At 39.1% G+C, this 17358-nt stretch overlaps 1 protein-coding gene across 12 annotated transcripts in view; it reads left to right on the top strand.

The window, feature by feature from the left end:
• LOC131037528 (mRNA cap guanine-N7 methyltransferase 1) overlaps nt 1–17358 on the top strand; it is a 131242-nt gene that overhangs the window by 71980 nt on the left and 41904 nt on the right. The window lies entirely within an intron of this gene.

Below are 17358 nucleotides of genomic sequence, written 5' to 3' on the forward strand. Positions count from 1 at the left end.
GATGGCAAAGGGAGATTCAGTCATCACCTACTTCATGAAAATTTCAGAATTGAGAGATCAACTAAGCGCAATTGGGGATCAAGTGATTGATAAAGACCTTGTCATGCTAGCCTTGAATGGCCTACCTCATTCATGGGAGCCATTTATCCAAATTACCTAAGTTTGATCGTCTCCGTGCAGATTGTATTCAAGAAGAATCAAGATTGACCGCTAGAGGAATTATCAAGAGTTCTCAAAATGAAGATACTCATGTTCTTGCCACTCAATGTACCAAGAAACGTAAGTATTGGAAGAAGGGCAACTTCAAAAAGAATAGAGATTTCAAATCAGATTCTGCACCTGATTCTAGGAAGAGGAAGAAAGATCTCTCTCGCATCCAGTGTTTTAGGTGTGAGAAGTTTAGTCACTTTGCAAAGGATTGTTTGACAAGACCTAATTATCAAGGAGCAAACATCAATGAAGTCTCATCTCAGAAAGAGGTTGAAGATAACTCCAATGGTTTTCTTTTCATATCAGCCTTATCAAGCAATGTTCCTACGGATAGTGATACATGGTTAATTGATAGTGGAGCCTCTCGACATATCACTGGTCATCGGGAGCACCTTTATGATCTAGTGGAGAAAGAGTCACATCTCCAAGTTATTATTGGGGATGATGAACACTATGCTGTAAGAGGAGTTGGTGCTATATCTCTAAACCTTGAATTTGGAGTTTCTCTACACCTAAGTGATGTATTGTTCGTGCTAGGGATCAAGAGAAACCTTGTGTCTATTTCAGCCTTGGAGGATACGGGCTATCAAATTGCATTTTCTGAAGGAAGAGTTCTTGCTTGGCCTAAGAACTCCAGCATCAAGATTGCTCGTGTGATCGGAAATCGACATGAGAGTTTATACAAACTCTTCACTCTCCCTGTTCAAGCTCTTATTCATGATTCTTCCAGTTCCAGCGAACTCTTGTACAAAAGACTTGGACATCTTCACTTCAGGGCTCTTCCTTCATTTGAGAAGATGGTAAAAGGTATTCCTAAACTTATTCATGTAAATGATGGTACTTGTAAAGGTTGTGCTATGGGCAAAAATATTAAAAGTCCTTTTCATAGCAGTGAAAGTAGGTCTAAAGAAATACTAGATCTTGTACATTCAGATTTATGTGGTCCAATGTTAATTCCATCCCTAAGTGGATGTTTGTATTATGTAACTTTTATAAATGACTACTCTAGGAAGACTTGGATTTATTTCTTAAGGTCTAAAGAGTCTGATGAAGTCCTAAGTAGATTTAAAGAGTTTAAAGCTCTTGTAGAAAATTTATCTGGAAAGAAAATTAAAATTTTAATGTCTGATAATGGAGGTGAGTACACCTCGGGTAGCTTTCGTGATTTCTGTATTGAGGCAGGGATCAAGAGGGAGTTCTGTGTTCCTTACAACCCTCAACAAAATGGGGTTGTTGAAAGGAAGAACCGATCTATTGTTGAAGCTGCAAAAGCTATGATTCATTATCAAGACCTTTAGATTTTTCTATGGGTAGAAGCCTCTAGAACAAAAGTGTATATTCACAATAGATGTCCTCATCGGATATTACAAAATATGGCTCCTGAAGAAGCCTTTTCAGGTATCAAGCCTGATATCACCCACCTAAGAATATTTTGTTGTCCTGTGTATGTTCATATTCCCAAGGACAAGAGAACCAAGTTGGAGCCTTCTGGCAAGAGATGAATATTTGTGGGCTATAGTGAAACCTCCAAAGCCTACTGTATTTACATTCCTGGTCAAAAGCAAATTGAAGTTAGTAGGGATGTCACATTTGAGGAAGATGTTGCATTCAGGAAATCAAAGGGCTCATGCATGGAGATAGATGATGAGACCCCTCAAGACATGGATGTTGATCATGCCCCTGAGATTCAGAGGGAGACTACAGAACCGGATATGAATAATGACCCAATTGAACCTTTGGATCCCACTGATGGGCCTAGAGATATTGTTGTGTCTCGAAAGAGACCTCTTTGGGCGCGAAACACTATGCAGGAAGCATAACAGTTTGCCGCTCCTAGAGGTACATTTAGAGAAAACAAAAGACCACAAAGATTTTTTGGTTATGTTGCATTAATGTGTAATCTTATTGAGTCTGAACCTTCTAGTGTAGAGGAAGCCGCAAAACATCAAGTTTGGAAAGATGCAATGGATGAGGAGTATCAATCCATTCTCAAGAACAATGTGTGGGATATTGTGCCTTGACAAAAAGGGAAGTCTGTTGTATCTTCCAAGTGGTTGTACAAGATAAAACATGCAACTGATGGCAGCATTGAAAAGTACAAGGCTAGATTTGTGGCTCGTGGATTCTCTCAACAAGAGGGAATAGACTACGAAGAAACATTTGCTCCTGTTGCTCGCTATACTTCCATTAGAACCATCATTGCCATTGCAGTAGCTAAGGGATGGAAGTTGCATCAGATGGCTATGAAGACTGCCTTTCTCAATGGTGTGATTGAAGAAGAAGTCGACATCGAGCAACTTGAGGGGTTCATGATTCATGGGAAAGATTTTCATGTGTGTAGATTGAAGAAAGCCCTATATGGTCTTAAACAGGCTCCTCGGGCTTGGTATGAAAGAATTGACAGATACTTAGTGGGTTTGGGTTTCTGCAAGAATGATGCTGATCCAAACCTTTACTTCAAGGTATTCAATGGTGATATGTTGACCTATTTGTTACCGGAGAAGATCATCTCATTGATAGATGTAAGGAGTTGACTTCTGAATTCGAGATGAAGGACTTAGGACCGATGCACTTCTTTCTAGGGTTGGAAGTTTGGTAGAGGCCCAATGGGATTATCCTAAGTCAAGGAAAATACATCATCGATATCTTGAAGAGATTTGGAATGACAGATTGTAAATCTATGTCGACACCAATGGAAACTAACTTGAAGAAATTGAGGGAAGCTACAGCTAGTTCAGATCTTGTGGACCCTATTATTTATAGGCAATTGATTGGGTCCTTTATGTATCTAGTTAACACTAGACCAGATATTTGCTATGGAGTGAGTGCACTTAGCCAGTTCATGAGTGAACCTAGACAGATACATCTAGTTGCAGTCAAGCATATCTTGAGATACTTGCGTGGCACAGTTGGATATAGCTTGAAATACTCTTCCAGTGTGGACTTGATACTTGAAGGATATTTTGATTTTGATTGGGCAGGGAGTGTTACTGATCGGAAGAGCACTTTTGGTTGTTGCTTCACCTTGGGATTTGCTATGATTTCCTGGTGTAGCAGGAAACAGTCTTCAGTAGCTCTGAGCACTACAGAGGCAGAATACATTGCAGCATGTGTGGCAACTCGCGAAGTAGTGTGGCTTCGTAAGTTCCTTGCAGGATTGTTTGGACAATCATTGGAGCCTACTACCTGTTGACGTGTATTTTATACACCATCATACACATAATAAAATACCAATAGGCATCTTATCCTCTCTTGAGAAAATAGTCTCTAACTGCTGAAGATTCGCATAAAGGATCAGTTAGGTAGACTCCAAGGTTCTTTTAGTAGGGTCTCTACGTGTGGACAAGCTTCCAGCGGTATGATGTGATTTGCTGTTTCCTCCAAGGGGCCTTACGTATTCCGAAAGTTCAAGATTTGCTAAACTAAGAAACTTTTCAAAAATAACAAAAGAGTAGGGTTTGAAAGAGGTCTAATCTAATCTAACCCTATGAATGACTTAGTATGGACAAGACTTGGCAAGATTCAACCAACTTCAATTTTGCCATAAGATAACAACTCAATTGAAATTAGTGCGATCTTCTAAGGTAATAAAATGATATTCAATGCATCAAAGATCATGGACACTACCACGAAGGTACATATCCAAGATACAATAATGATTGAAGATTAAGGGGTTCAAGGTATTCTCCAGTCGACCACGCAAGGCGTTCCTACAATCAGCAAGAAGCTAGTGGTTTGGATTACGAATCCTACCAAAGATCAAGTCTCACACAATGTCCTTCAAATTAACACACTACTTTGATTGAGCATGATTCAAGTAAATCAAACAACCATGAAGATAACTTAAGAAAGTTGCAACGAAACACCATAACTTCAATATTTCATTGATTTCCAAATCATCATATACAACAATTTGCTTGAATTTCTCTCTTCAAAACTCAATCTTGCTACAAAAATAAAATTACTTCTAACTCTAATCTCTCTTCTCTATTACATCAACTAGTGACTATTATACTATTAACTATTACCAAATGAAATGAAAAATGGGGGTATAAATAGCATCCCCAATTACAATGAAAGGTCCAGATCGAAAGTAGATCAACGGTCAAGATCATGACACCTAAACCCTAATTAGGGTTTGTTACAAATGGCCTCCTTTTTACTGAACAATATTAAATACATAGCCAAATATTAAATTTGGCACAAAAACCTAGGAGACATAAACCAATGACAAATAAGATGCCATGTCATCTATAACAACCTTTCATCTAGAACCTTATTCCCTTTCCAATGTTCCTTTTTGGCATATGCAATGAATCTTGTCACGATTCCCTCAATTTCTGTAATTGGAATCTCGGGAAGATTCTTCATACTCTCTTCCAAGTGGATGACCCGATCGAATGCATCTAGGAGAGCTGCGTCCCATGAAGCTTCAAGTTCTTTCGTTCTTTCAATCAGGAGCATGGTGGCAAACATTTGATCATATTGCTCGTCTGTAACATTTGCGTCCTTGCAAAAGATGATCTTGATTCTATCCTCTAGTTCTTGCATATCCACATCTGTCTCGACCTCGATCCTTCTGCCAAGAATGGTACGAAGTACCTCAAATACTCTGTCCTGGATCGGATTGATCACCTCCTCAACTTGGCCACATCTAGTACTGATGTCTTCAAAGAAAACACTCTTCATATGGAGTAAGGTTGACCAATGGAACAAACTGTGAGATTCTCCCTCCAAGATCTTCTCCTGCGCTAAAATCTTCCTTGAAGTATGTCTAATAACTTTCAAGACAGGAATGATAACGTCCTTGGTATGGGCAAATGCAGCTACTGTTATCATCAAATTGTGGATCATCTCAAGAACCTGGATAGCTTGATGAATAATCTTCATCATCCTTGTTACAAACTCTATAGCCACTGTATGAGATCTATCCATCCAATTACTTGTACGTTGGACCATGTTCCTGAATCTTTCTGCTTCATTGATTGATTGAAGCGGCAATGCTTGTACTGGTGATTTAACTGGATCCTGACGTCCCAAAGGTTCATTGATGTGACTGAAATATGTCCTCCATGCACCGACCTCTCTCTCAAGCTTTCTGTTCTTCTCCATTTCTTCTTTAAGCTTGTCTTTCAATGCTTCAAATGAATCGGTAGCATCATCTAAAGTCTGTTCTGCAGTAGATGGTCCTAACTCAAAAGTCTGTATATCATATTCTTCTGCTAGGATCTCACCTTCATATTTGTCTATTGCTGGTGTAGCTATCTGCAATTTCCTGGATCCAGTCTCATCTCGAATCATCTTGGACATCTTGGTAGCCTTTCTCTTCTCTGTTACTTCGTGTGAACGTCCAACAAGGCTCTCTAAATCAATTGCATTGTCCTCGTCCTCTACTACGATCACCTTGGTTAATCTTTCCTTCAACCAATCTGGGATAATTGATCTTGTTTCTTGAACTTGAATCTCTTTATGCATTATTTCTTCCTGTCTGGGAGGAGATGATATTTCATTGTCTTCTTTGTCTTCATCTAACTCATTGTCTTGGAGAGATCCATCTGGTGACCCTTGCTGTGCCTGTCCTTCCTCCTTCCTGTCGTTCTGTACCATAGACTCCATGGATTCTTCCACTTGAATTGTTCTCTTCTCAGGTCTAGAAGAAATACCGGATGATTGATCTCTGTTAGCCTCTTGTTTCCTCTTGGAAGATTCTCCCTTTGCAGGTCTCTCTTTCCTCTTCGAACCTCTTGGATGGAGATTGCCCTCACTGGCACATCGAAGATTTCCTTCACCTGAATTTCTAGGATTAGGATTGCCTTCACTCACACTAGCTCCACCTTCAGCAGGTTTCTCTTCCAAAGTGAAAGTCAGGGCTATGCCTTGTTCTCTCAACTTCTGATGCTGAATGTCGACCCATCTGCGAGTACAAGACAAGACTGGTGCCATCAAAGCATCTAAATCCACGACTTCGGGCTCATTCCAATCTAACCTTATTGTTTTGCTTTCTCGATCATAGGAAGACTGGATATGTCTGCCACTGTCCTGAGCTTGGTCGGCCACTCTGTAAATCCTGCATTTCCTGATGAAATCCAAAGGTAATCTAGAATGCGTCTTTCGTTTCACTTCAAGATCATCTAAGAGATTCATCATAAAATCTTCAATCTGATACTCATGTCTAAACTTCCTGCCAACCGTCTCCTCTAAATGTCCATGTGGATCAAAGCTTTCTCTCAAAGCAAAAGATGAAAAAGAATAGAAGGCCAACTCCTTCTCTGCGTCATCCATAGCTAAAGCATTAGGACATACCTCAACTGAATTACCCAAAATGATAGGTACTGGAACTCCATTCTGATGTCTGTGTCTGAATGCCTTCACATATGCTGCCAACTGTCTTGTTACTTCAAGTAACACAATTCTGTCTATCGGATATCTCGGCAACATGTATGGTGGTAAAGGACATCCATGCACTCTAATATAAGTGAACTTCGGAAACTGAATGAACCAAGCACCGTACCTCTTTATGAATTCTTGTGCATCCTGAGATAATCTGTTGTGAATTCCACCTTGCAACGTCCTGGTGATGTTCATCGTGAAAGTATCATTAACCAACTTATAGTTGCTCCCTGGCGGATGATACAAGTAGGCATAGGAATCACAAGCTCTGACCTCGCCGGGTCCTCTTCCAATCACTCCTCTGTGAGGTAGTCTTGCGTATTCAACACTCCTAATCAAGGCATAAATGACATATGAACTCATGTGGAAGGACTTAGTAGCCTTGAGTCTCCTCAACTGTACGTCCAAGCAATGGCTAATCATCCTAGCCCAATGTATCGTACCTTTTCCCTGAACGATCACCTGGATGAAGTAAAACATCCACTTCTCAAAATAGAAGGCATGAGGGGCTCCTGTAACTCGGTTGAGGATGGTAATTAAATCTCTGTACTCCTCCTGGAAATCAATCCTGTGCGGTGTGTTCGGGACCTTGCTCAGACGGGGACGGCTCTTAAGTAGCCAGTTCTTATTGATAATGCTTAGACAAGCATCTGGATCATCTTCGTACATTGATCTGGCTCCTTCTATGCTCTTGTATATCATGTCTCTGTGCTCTGGAAGATGGGAAGCTTCACTTATAGCTTCCTCTGAAAGGTACGCCAAAGTGTTTCCCTCTTTGGACACGATCGTCCTGGACTGTGGATTATAGTGACAGGCACATTCGATCATCAACTCATGGCACTGAATAGCTGGAGGAAAGCCGGCCGCCTTAATGATGCCACTCTCTATTATTCTCCGGGCGACAGGTGATGGCTTGCCAATGTAAGGGATCTCTCGAAACTTCTTCGTGCTGAAGTTACCCAAGTTTGTATCTCCAATGTTGCTCCACTTCGACACGATCTTGGTCTCCACTTCTTCGGTCTTCTGATCTTCTTTCATGAGAGCTGAGCGATTGGTGGATGCTCCCGCCTTCGGGGTCGCCATACCTACACAACATTTCATAATGAGAAGCTAGATTTTGCAATAAATAACATAGATTAGAGAATAAATTTTAGGAAACTTCATGATAAGTCTTTAGAGTTATCATTTCCAAAAAAATAACGATTGAGCTAGGGATTCAAAATTTCAAAAAATCAAAATTCAAAATTCAAAATATGATGATGAATAAATAAAACAATAAAATCAAATCGCCATACCTCAATAGAGAGCTAACTCTAGAATGCAAAAAGGACAAAATCGCCTAGGCAAAAAGATCGAAAATAGCCTTCAATGTAATCGCCTTAGCAAAATAGCAATTCGCCACCTTTTGAGTTGCCTTTGACGTGATCTTCAAAATTCGTTTAAATGGATCTTCAAGTTCGCACAAATAAATCTCCAAGTCTCGCACCACCTTTGGATGATGTTAGCGTCACCTTGGATGATAGTTCGCACCACCTTTCTTGGAATGAAATTCGCACTTCTCCAAACACAATTCGCACTTTCTTCCTCCAATCGCATGTGTGAGATGATAAATAATATTGTGAAAATGAAGATTTCACCTCTCCCTTTATAGCGCTCACCTCACCATTCACCCCCAAGGCCGACTTGGTAAAAATAAGGCAATTTTAAACGATTTTTTAATAAAATAACAAGGCCGACCTTTAAAATACCAAGCGCTCCAATCGATTTTTTTATTAATTAATTAATTATTAAATGCCTTTTATTTTTAATTAATAAATTCGATTTTTTTTAAAGGCAAAATAATTAATAAATATTAAGCGCAATATTTAAATGCTAATTAATTGAGTTTTTTGAATTTATCAAACTTTAGCATTTAAAATGAATTCAAAGATGTTTATTTAGCGCCAAAATTTTGAAAATGGTAGATACGTACCTCATCGCCCTGGTCCCTTGGAGAGGGACAGGAGCGATCCACTATTTTGGTCATGATTCTTACGTTTTTGTTGTCCAAAGTCTTCATCTCCGCGTTCAAATCAACCACTTTGTCGGGTCCTTCGAGTTTGATTGTCTTGCTTGTGTGAACAAATGCCTTTATAACCATTATCGCCCTGGTCCCTTGGAGAGGGACAGGAGCGATCTTCATGTTTTCACGTTGATCTTGCATCTTCGAACTCCAATTTTCATCATAAGGCAAATAATAACATCGCTTGTTCATTCCATGCTCGTCCCACTTGCTTTTCACAAGACATTTTGATGTTTAAAGGATCATCGCCCTTGTCCCTTGGAGAGGGACAGGAGCGATCCTTGTCTTTTCTCCATTTTAAGCTCAAATTGGCAATATTTAACGTCCACTTCCCTTTGCATCGCCTTCCAAATGATGTCTAAAACCATGTGCGACTTTATCTTAACGTGATCTTCAAAGGATATCATGTGTTTTGGCAAATATCGCCCTGGTCCCTTGGAGAGGGACAGGAGCGATCTCCATGTCCTGGCTCAAATTTGTAAACATTTGATCTTCGTTCTTCGTTCATTGTCTTCCAAAGGACGTCCTTTACTTCGCCAACCCTTGCATTGTCTTGATTTTGAAGGAGCATGAATATTTTTGTAAAAATCGCTTTCGTCCTTGTCCAAAGGACAGGAGCGATATGAGTTCCTTAGCTTGATTGATAACACTTTGACGTTCAAAACTTTGGTATATCACCTTCAAAAGACGCCTTGAACCTTGTATGACCTTGTGAAGTCTTGACTTAACGTGATTTTTGCATGAATCGGTCAATACATTCAACATCGCTCTGGTCTCTTCCTGAGGGACAGGAGCGAAGTTCAATATTTTGAGCTTGTTCTTGTTTTGATCAACTTGCCATTACCTTCAATGCGTGAAATGACATCCCTTGATTCTCCTTGGTCGCTTGAAACTTGTTTAACTTTTGAAATCTATGCCTTTATGGAAATATCGCTCTGGTCCCTCCCTGAGGGACAGGAGCGAACTAGGAGTCTTAGTGCAAATTCCTTCAACGTGGCGACCTTTGTAACCTTGTGCTTGATGGAGATGCCTTGAAATGCCTTTGCCACCTTGTTCCTCGTCTTAGAATGTCTTGAACTTGGAGGAACGGTTTTGAACTTGAATAAGAAGCAACAAACTCATTGTATCGCCCTGGTCCCTTGGAGAGGGACAGGAGCGATCCTGCTCTTGTGGGCTTCATTTCATTTCGTCATCTTCAAAACTTATATTCAACGGATTCGTAATATACCCCTTTATTCATCCATGCCTTGAGATCGATTGTAACTTGGCAAGAAAATCATCTATAACAAAAATCGCTCTGGTCCCTTCCTGAGGGACAGGAGCGAACTTAAGCATTTAGGGTCCTTGTTGATGTTTCATGATCTTCAATTTATCTTCAATGAGTTCATTTCACCTCTGTCCTTGCCTTCAAACATAAACTTGACTTGATCTTCGCCTGAATCTCGCCTTATGAAGAACATCGCTCTGGTCCCTGGGAGAGGGACGGGAGCTACAATGTACTTCGCCCTGGTCCCTTCCTGAGGGACAGGAGCGATTTTAGCATTCTGGGTCATTCTCCTTCATGTTTGCACTTCAAGTTATATTCATTTGATAAAACATATCTCCTTGGACATCTTCAAATCGTTAGGTCATTAAAATCCTGCAAGGACAAAGCAATATTCGATTTGTAGCTCCGGTCCTTCACCGAGGGACAGGAGCGATTTTACTCCTACAGGCCAAAATATCATGATTTTACACATTTTATCACTTCACACAGCGAAAACAAATCATTTTCAATGCCCAGGATCAAAAATCAAAAAAGTCAAAATTTGGTCAAAATATTCAATCGGACAAAAATTCACATTTCATCATCAACACTTAGACAAATTTAAGCTCTGCACTCAAAATTCCAATTGAAAATAGACCAATTTGGCGAAAACATTCCATTCAAAATTTGCATCCTTCGAAAGGAAGCTCAAAAGCTCTCAAAATTGACTGGATTCTGGCTTGAAAAGACGTTAATTAAAACCCTAAGGGTTGACCCTAAATCCAGACAACTGACTGACTAACAAAATCCTAAAAGCGAAACGAAAAGCGAGCGAAAAACGAGCAAAAAAGAGGGGGTCCCCATTTGCAATGGGGCGATGTGTGAAATGGTCACAACACTACCATACATTGTGATAACCAAAGCTGTGTGAAGCTTTTAGTCAATCCAGTATTTCATGACAAAACGAAGCATGTAGAGATTTAGTACCACCATATCAGAGATATGGTACAAAGGAATGCCGTTCAGTCGAGATACATTTGTACTGAGGAACAAACAACTGGCATTTTCACCAAGCCTCTTGCGAAAGTGAAATTTGTGCATTTTCGAGACAAGCTTGGAATTGTGGAAAATGAAGCCCTTGCTGAGAGGGAGTCTCAGCATCAGTGATTACTTGATATGTATTATAATGCATTCTTCTCTGTGAGAGAAGTTTGAGGTGCAAGCCCTTGTCATGCATTCTTCTTTGTGAGAGAAGTTTGAGGTATCAACCCTTGTTGAGCATTCTTCTCTATGAGAGAAGTTTGAGGTATCAACCCTTGTTGTGCATTCCTCTCTGTGAGAGAAGTTTGAGATTCTTGCCCTTGTTTCACCCTTTACGAGTAGGTATGGTGAATGTCATGTGAGAGACTCCATGACTTAGCATTTGTGTGTGCTCACCCTCTGGGAGTAGCCATGGTGGATGTGACTATGCAACTCAGATGTTGAGAAGGATTCCTCCCTAGCTAAGAGGGAGTGCTGATGTTTATACCGTCAGTCAGTATCCTTCTCTGAGTCGACAGAGCAAAACTAAATGTCTAATTGGCCATTCGGGCCTTAGACATTTTGTGAGATCAAGTTATATGTGTATTGATTTAATATCTATATATTCTTGCCGATTTTTGTAATTGAAATTACTACTAAATATAATCCCGCCAGCTTTTGTGAAAGTTGGGTTAATTATAATATAACTGATGTCTAATAAATGAGACGTGTTGGTTGGTAAGAAGCCGACTTTTGGTATAAGTCGTGTTGCTTGATCATGATGTGGTTGGGTATATAGATCGGTGCACTCCATCTCCTTTGGTAATTCAAATTCATTATAAAAGCAGACTGTATTCTTCTTCGACAACATAGTGATATTCTTTAGCAGATCGAATCTCCCACACAACAAGCAGATTGTGTTCATCCTTAAGCAGGGATATAATCATCTTCAGCAGATCGTATCTTAGCATATCTTCACACAATAGTTGCATCATAGACAGCGAGTGGACTGCACTTCTCATACATAGCAGATCATATATATTCCTCACACTTTGTGAATGGTAGATTGAAGTGTTCAATAAATTGTTTGATGCTAGCTTCAAGGAGTGAAGATAATTCATTGTAAAGACATCTTGTAAATTGATAAATATAATAAGGAACATCATTGCTAGGTTTTTCACCTTCAAGAGGAAGGTTTTCCCAGGGTAAATTTTGTGCATTTGTGTTTGAATTATTTCTATCTAATCTAATCATTAAAACTTAACATGGTATCAAAGCTAGGTCCAGGCCTGATGATGGACTGGTCCAAGAGGGGCCAGTAGCTCAGTGGTAGAGCACTCCAACAACGTATGGAAGGTCCTAGGTTCGAGTCCTAGCTGGTCCATGTCTCAACAGTGAAGGGAGGCCTCTAATCATCTGCAAACTCCTCATCACTGGAACTGCTGGACTCCACAAGGTCAAGATCCCTCAAGCTCACACCAACCAACCCTGCATCTGAAGTGGTAGGATCATCCTCATCAATCTATGAAGGCTTCTCTGGCTTTACATCCCATCGTGCCATTGGACTCTCCTTGTACACAAGTGTCTTGCGGTCCATGAGACGCTAAGCACTGTGTACAACCACAAGCTTCTATGCTCTCTTAGAGGTAAGTCTGTTCCTCTTAAGAGAGTGGATGAAGCTATATGTAGATCAATTCCTCTCAGCAGCTGAAGAACTGGAACCTGGGATAGCAGATAGATAGCTAGAGTGGTGGTCAAAGAAGAACTTGTAACATGAAATGGGATGCCATTGGCAAAGAAGAACTTGCCAATGGATTCATCTATCTCATCTCTTAGCTGCACATTAAACATATCAGCTATGGGGTTACTCTGTGATGTCTGCAACTTGTGTTTCCCTGTGCCCTTAGCAAGCATGGCACTAGAAGTAGAAGTGGAAGTGGATGGAGATCCAAACATCATTCCTTTCGTTTGCGAAACATGAGGAGAAGTATGTGGCGCATGCTGGCTCTACTGAAGGGCTGCCCTAGCAGACAAAGTAGGAGGGACTAAAAGATTTGTGTCATCTGGAACACCCCAAAGCTTGTTAAACTCAATTCTATACTATATATTTTTAGGTTCCTTCACAAACTTACAATGATCCACACCTTTTCCTGTCCAAAAAAGAAAGTGTGCATTCACCCTAGTGAAACTACCAAACCATTCAATCCCACAAATGTTGCTTTTCCACTTTCTTGTTCCCCCACCTGAATGTGATGTGCCTTCTACTCTTAAAGCAAACTGTTTGAGAGGAGATTTGCGATCATAAGCACCCCTAGCATATTGTGCCAACAACTTTGAAGGGCAACCTGTACTAGCTGGTGCATTTGCCATGGAACTGGATTGGGCTCCAGGATCAGCCCCATGGTCACCCCCCTCATCCTCAGGTTCAAATTTTGAATCATGTTCACTATGAGAATGGATTTCCATCTCATCCTCACTCATCTTGTGGGAGTTCATTATGAAAGTGACACTGCATTTCACAAAATAAAAATAAAAATAAAATCAGCCTAGTTTAACAAATTGAAATACAAATTTGAAATTTGAAATTTCAATTTTGAAAACAAAATTTACAATTTATAATTATTTAAAAATTAAAATTAAAATAATAGAAATTGATGTTGAATCTTGAGGGCAGATTCAACATCAAATCTGATTTTGAGATGATTAAGAAAAAAAAATCCAAACAAAGAATTGAAAAATGAAAATCAGAAAAAAAAAAACAAAAAAAACAAGAAAAACCCTACCTTGTGCTTGAAAAATCTCTCCAAAAAGCAGTAGAATCCTCTTCCTCCTCTTCTTCTTGCTCCTCATTCCTATCACACTTGCAATCACTCTTTTCACTCCTTCAATCAGACTTCGACAAGTTTTTGCTTCTCTTCAGCTTGCTGGAAAAAAATTCAGTCATTCAAAATGTGAGTGAAATCATCAAATATGATGGTTTTGTTGTGTTTTGGGGGAAGGGGTGGGGGCTATTTCAAATTAGGGTTACCCCCGACCCCAAAAATCGTTTTTTTTTTTTAAATTTTAACTTTTTCATGGCATTTGATGTGGGGATGACAGGAGACGTCTCCCCGCCCCTAGGCGTCTCCCAAGGAGACTTCGGTACTTGGGAGACGCGGAGACGTTTTCCTGTCTCTAGCGGAGCACCGGTAGCGGTGGTGGAACGACGGGAGACGTCACGTCCCCGTTTCCCCGTCTCGGAAACGTCCTCGTCTCCAAAACACGGCCTAAATGGGGGGGGAAACACGTTTCCGTGGAACACTGGAAATACATGATCTTGAAGCACCCAACTCTTGATCCTGTTAGCCAGCTGATTCTTATTCTGAAAAAACAAATAAATCAATCTGGTAGCCTCTTAAAGATAACCTTTATGATTCAAATCTTTCTAGGATGCTGCTTAATGTGTTAATTCCTGCAAATCACTTTTCAAGTGAGTTTTTTAACTAGTGCAATTGTTGTTCTTGGAAGTGAACACTTAAGGAAACCTTGATCAAATCAGTTCTCATAGTGATCTCCAACTGAAAGAAGTGAAAAATCTGAGAACTTTCTGTAGGTTATAGTTCTTACCTTGGAGGCAGAAACCCCAGCCTCATGTGATTTAAAGGTTGGGAAGCAGAAAATTGACCGAGGAAAAATGAAGTAAAATTGTAATATGCACCAAAAAAACACTCAACAAATAACGGCTAGTTTAAGATCAATAAACAACATGAAAGCAAGTAACGACTAGTTTCTTTTTTTAGAAAACAATGAACATGAAAAGCTGATATCATTGTCATATGTATGTTTTTTTTATTAAAACCAAATTTCAGTACAGGAAGGAAATATTCTTTATTGAATAAAACAAACATTAGTTCATTGGAAACATAAACAGAAATACGTTTGCAACTAATTTCTATATAAAGGAAAAGATGAAGGGTTTAGAATGTACTTTTCATTAATTATATGGCAAACTTGCTCATCTTTAAATTCTCTTTGAATCATGGAGGAGAAAAAGATATCACCAGGGCGTTTATCCACCCATCCTTAGATCGTTTCCGATCCCCCTTGCTCACTTCTAATTGAAGTGGCCCGACCCTTTGCAAGGGTAAAGGAAAATGGTTACGTCAAGTCATGCTAGAATTGGTGTAAGATCCTACAGCCATAATCAAATTACACCATATAGCTACCTGCTAACTGGTATAATTTCCTGACTATGACCATATCCAGAATCTCAGAACTGACAAGCACTACATGCAGCTAGTGCACCCTGGCCAAGGATTTGTCTACAAGATTACATGTGGGCCAGTTCCACCCTATCTGACTTGCACTCTTAGGTTTATTAACAAAAAAATAGATAGAGTAACTCATAAGGATTCTTCCTAATTTACTGGTGAGGTTGACACTCTTTTTTGCATTAATTATATTCTCATTTTTTGAAATGCTGGAAACCGAAGTCCCTACCATACAGTAAATAAACAATAAAATACCAGCAATAGTTTTCACCAAATGTCTCTTTCAAAACAATTATGCAGAAAAAGAATGAAAGAAAGGAAGAAAGAGCTTTTGTTGAGCTTCTTAAAGGAATTTATCTAGCAAGTTTTCCTCAGGAGAACACTACACTAAACTGAAGAGCTCTTCGAGTCATAATCTAATGCTTCATTGCAACAGTATATATGCTTCTTTACTGAAATAGAAAGTTAACAGAGAGACCACGTGCCTGTAATAAGAAGAATATTGCAACACCTTGACTGGTTGAGAAGTTCTAGCTACTACGGTGGCTAGTATGCGCTTTCTTCCATTGTAGAGGAACCAAGAAATACAACGCCTTCACTCCGTTCCATTAGTTCTCCCGTCCAACCAAGAAGAATAGAGCTGAAGAAAAATAAAAGAAACAAATAAGAAAGAAGACCCCCAATTAATCCTCCCCGCAAAGAATCCTTTTCATTCCCTAAATGCTTTGCCACCCTAATGTTTAACGGAGGAGTTGCACCAAATCCGCCATCTCCCGTCATGGTTCCGGAAATCAATATCCACGTTCAAGGAAGAAAAAAAGAAAAGAAACTCTCGAACTCCTTAAGTCATACCCCAAAAATCAATATGATATATCCTTCGAAAAGAATGAATGATTCCGCGATAAAGAGTATCAAATAATCTTGGTAATAAAACATAATAACGCCAATCGAACTTATGTTATATAGAATTAAATTTTATGAGAAGCGTAAATAAGTTAAAAGAAATTAAGATAACTAAGTCATTATATATATTTTTTTTAAAATAACATTAAATTAATAATAAGGTAAATAAATATTCCTTTACAAAATCAATTTAAATTTAATTAATTAAATACCTTTTAGAATCATTTTACAACAGATCAAAATATATATTTTAAATGTAAATATATACGGAGTCTACTTTCTCAAGTCGAAAACATGTCAAATAAAGGTATTAATTAAGACAATATTAGAAGGTACATTTAATGATAATGCAATGCCAATACCAAGGTTAAACAAATGAGCATGGAGCAAGTCGGAGACACTAACAGACATATTTCCCATGGTCCTAGTAGGGAAACCTGGGTTGACAAGGTCACACTAATTGACATCAGGTAGTACATGCCAGTCTTTGTATACCATACAATCATTGACCATAACCATCTCTCTTCCCTCTTTCCCGGTGATATCTTTTCCCCTTCTTCATGGAGGCCAAGTCATTCCTGCATCCACTTGTCCAAACTAGAGTAGTTAGTCTGACATCTCGACATTTCAACCTTAATGTTTATATACGTTAAATCAAAAGATGAGTTACAGCATTGCTTTACGTTAAAGAAACATCACAACATTTTATATATTTTATAATATTCAAAAATAAGAATAAAGTATTTTCAACTAGGGCATCATTTAGGCTAAACCACTGTTTCTAGCATTCAATACCATTTAGGGCATCATTGTTTAATCGAATACCACTGTTAGCCAAAAACCCAAAATCTTGTAGGGCATCAAAATCATTGTTTCAGAAACCAGTATCCATCTAAGGCATCAACACAACTAAGTATCAAAATAAGAGTATATAGTAGGGGATGTGACAAAAATGACACTTTTGCCTTTTGATGAGTCTCAAGTTTGATTTTCTGAAAATTCACGAAACACAAGGTTATGAAAAATGATAGTTGTTTTTGTGTGTTTGATGAAATGGGCGAAGTTTGATTGACTGTAGTGGTATTTATGCTCTGTTTCTCCTTTTTGGCTGAACTTGTTCACCATATCTATAAATATTTGCTGAAGCTTTAGCTTTATTATCAAGTAGTTATTAGTTTATTGCCTAAAGCTTGATTTCTTATCTTTCTGTGATAGTATTCTGGATAAATTGGGACTGTTTACCAAATTTATTATATGGCATCTCTAAACTGGGAGCA

The sequence above is a fragment of the Cryptomeria japonica genome, chromosome 6 (genome assembly GCF_030272615.1).
Source record: "Cryptomeria japonica chromosome 6, Sugi_1.0, whole genome shotgun sequence".
Taxonomy (NCBI): Eukaryota; Viridiplantae; Streptophyta; class Pinopsida; order Cupressales; family Cupressaceae; genus Cryptomeria; species Cryptomeria japonica.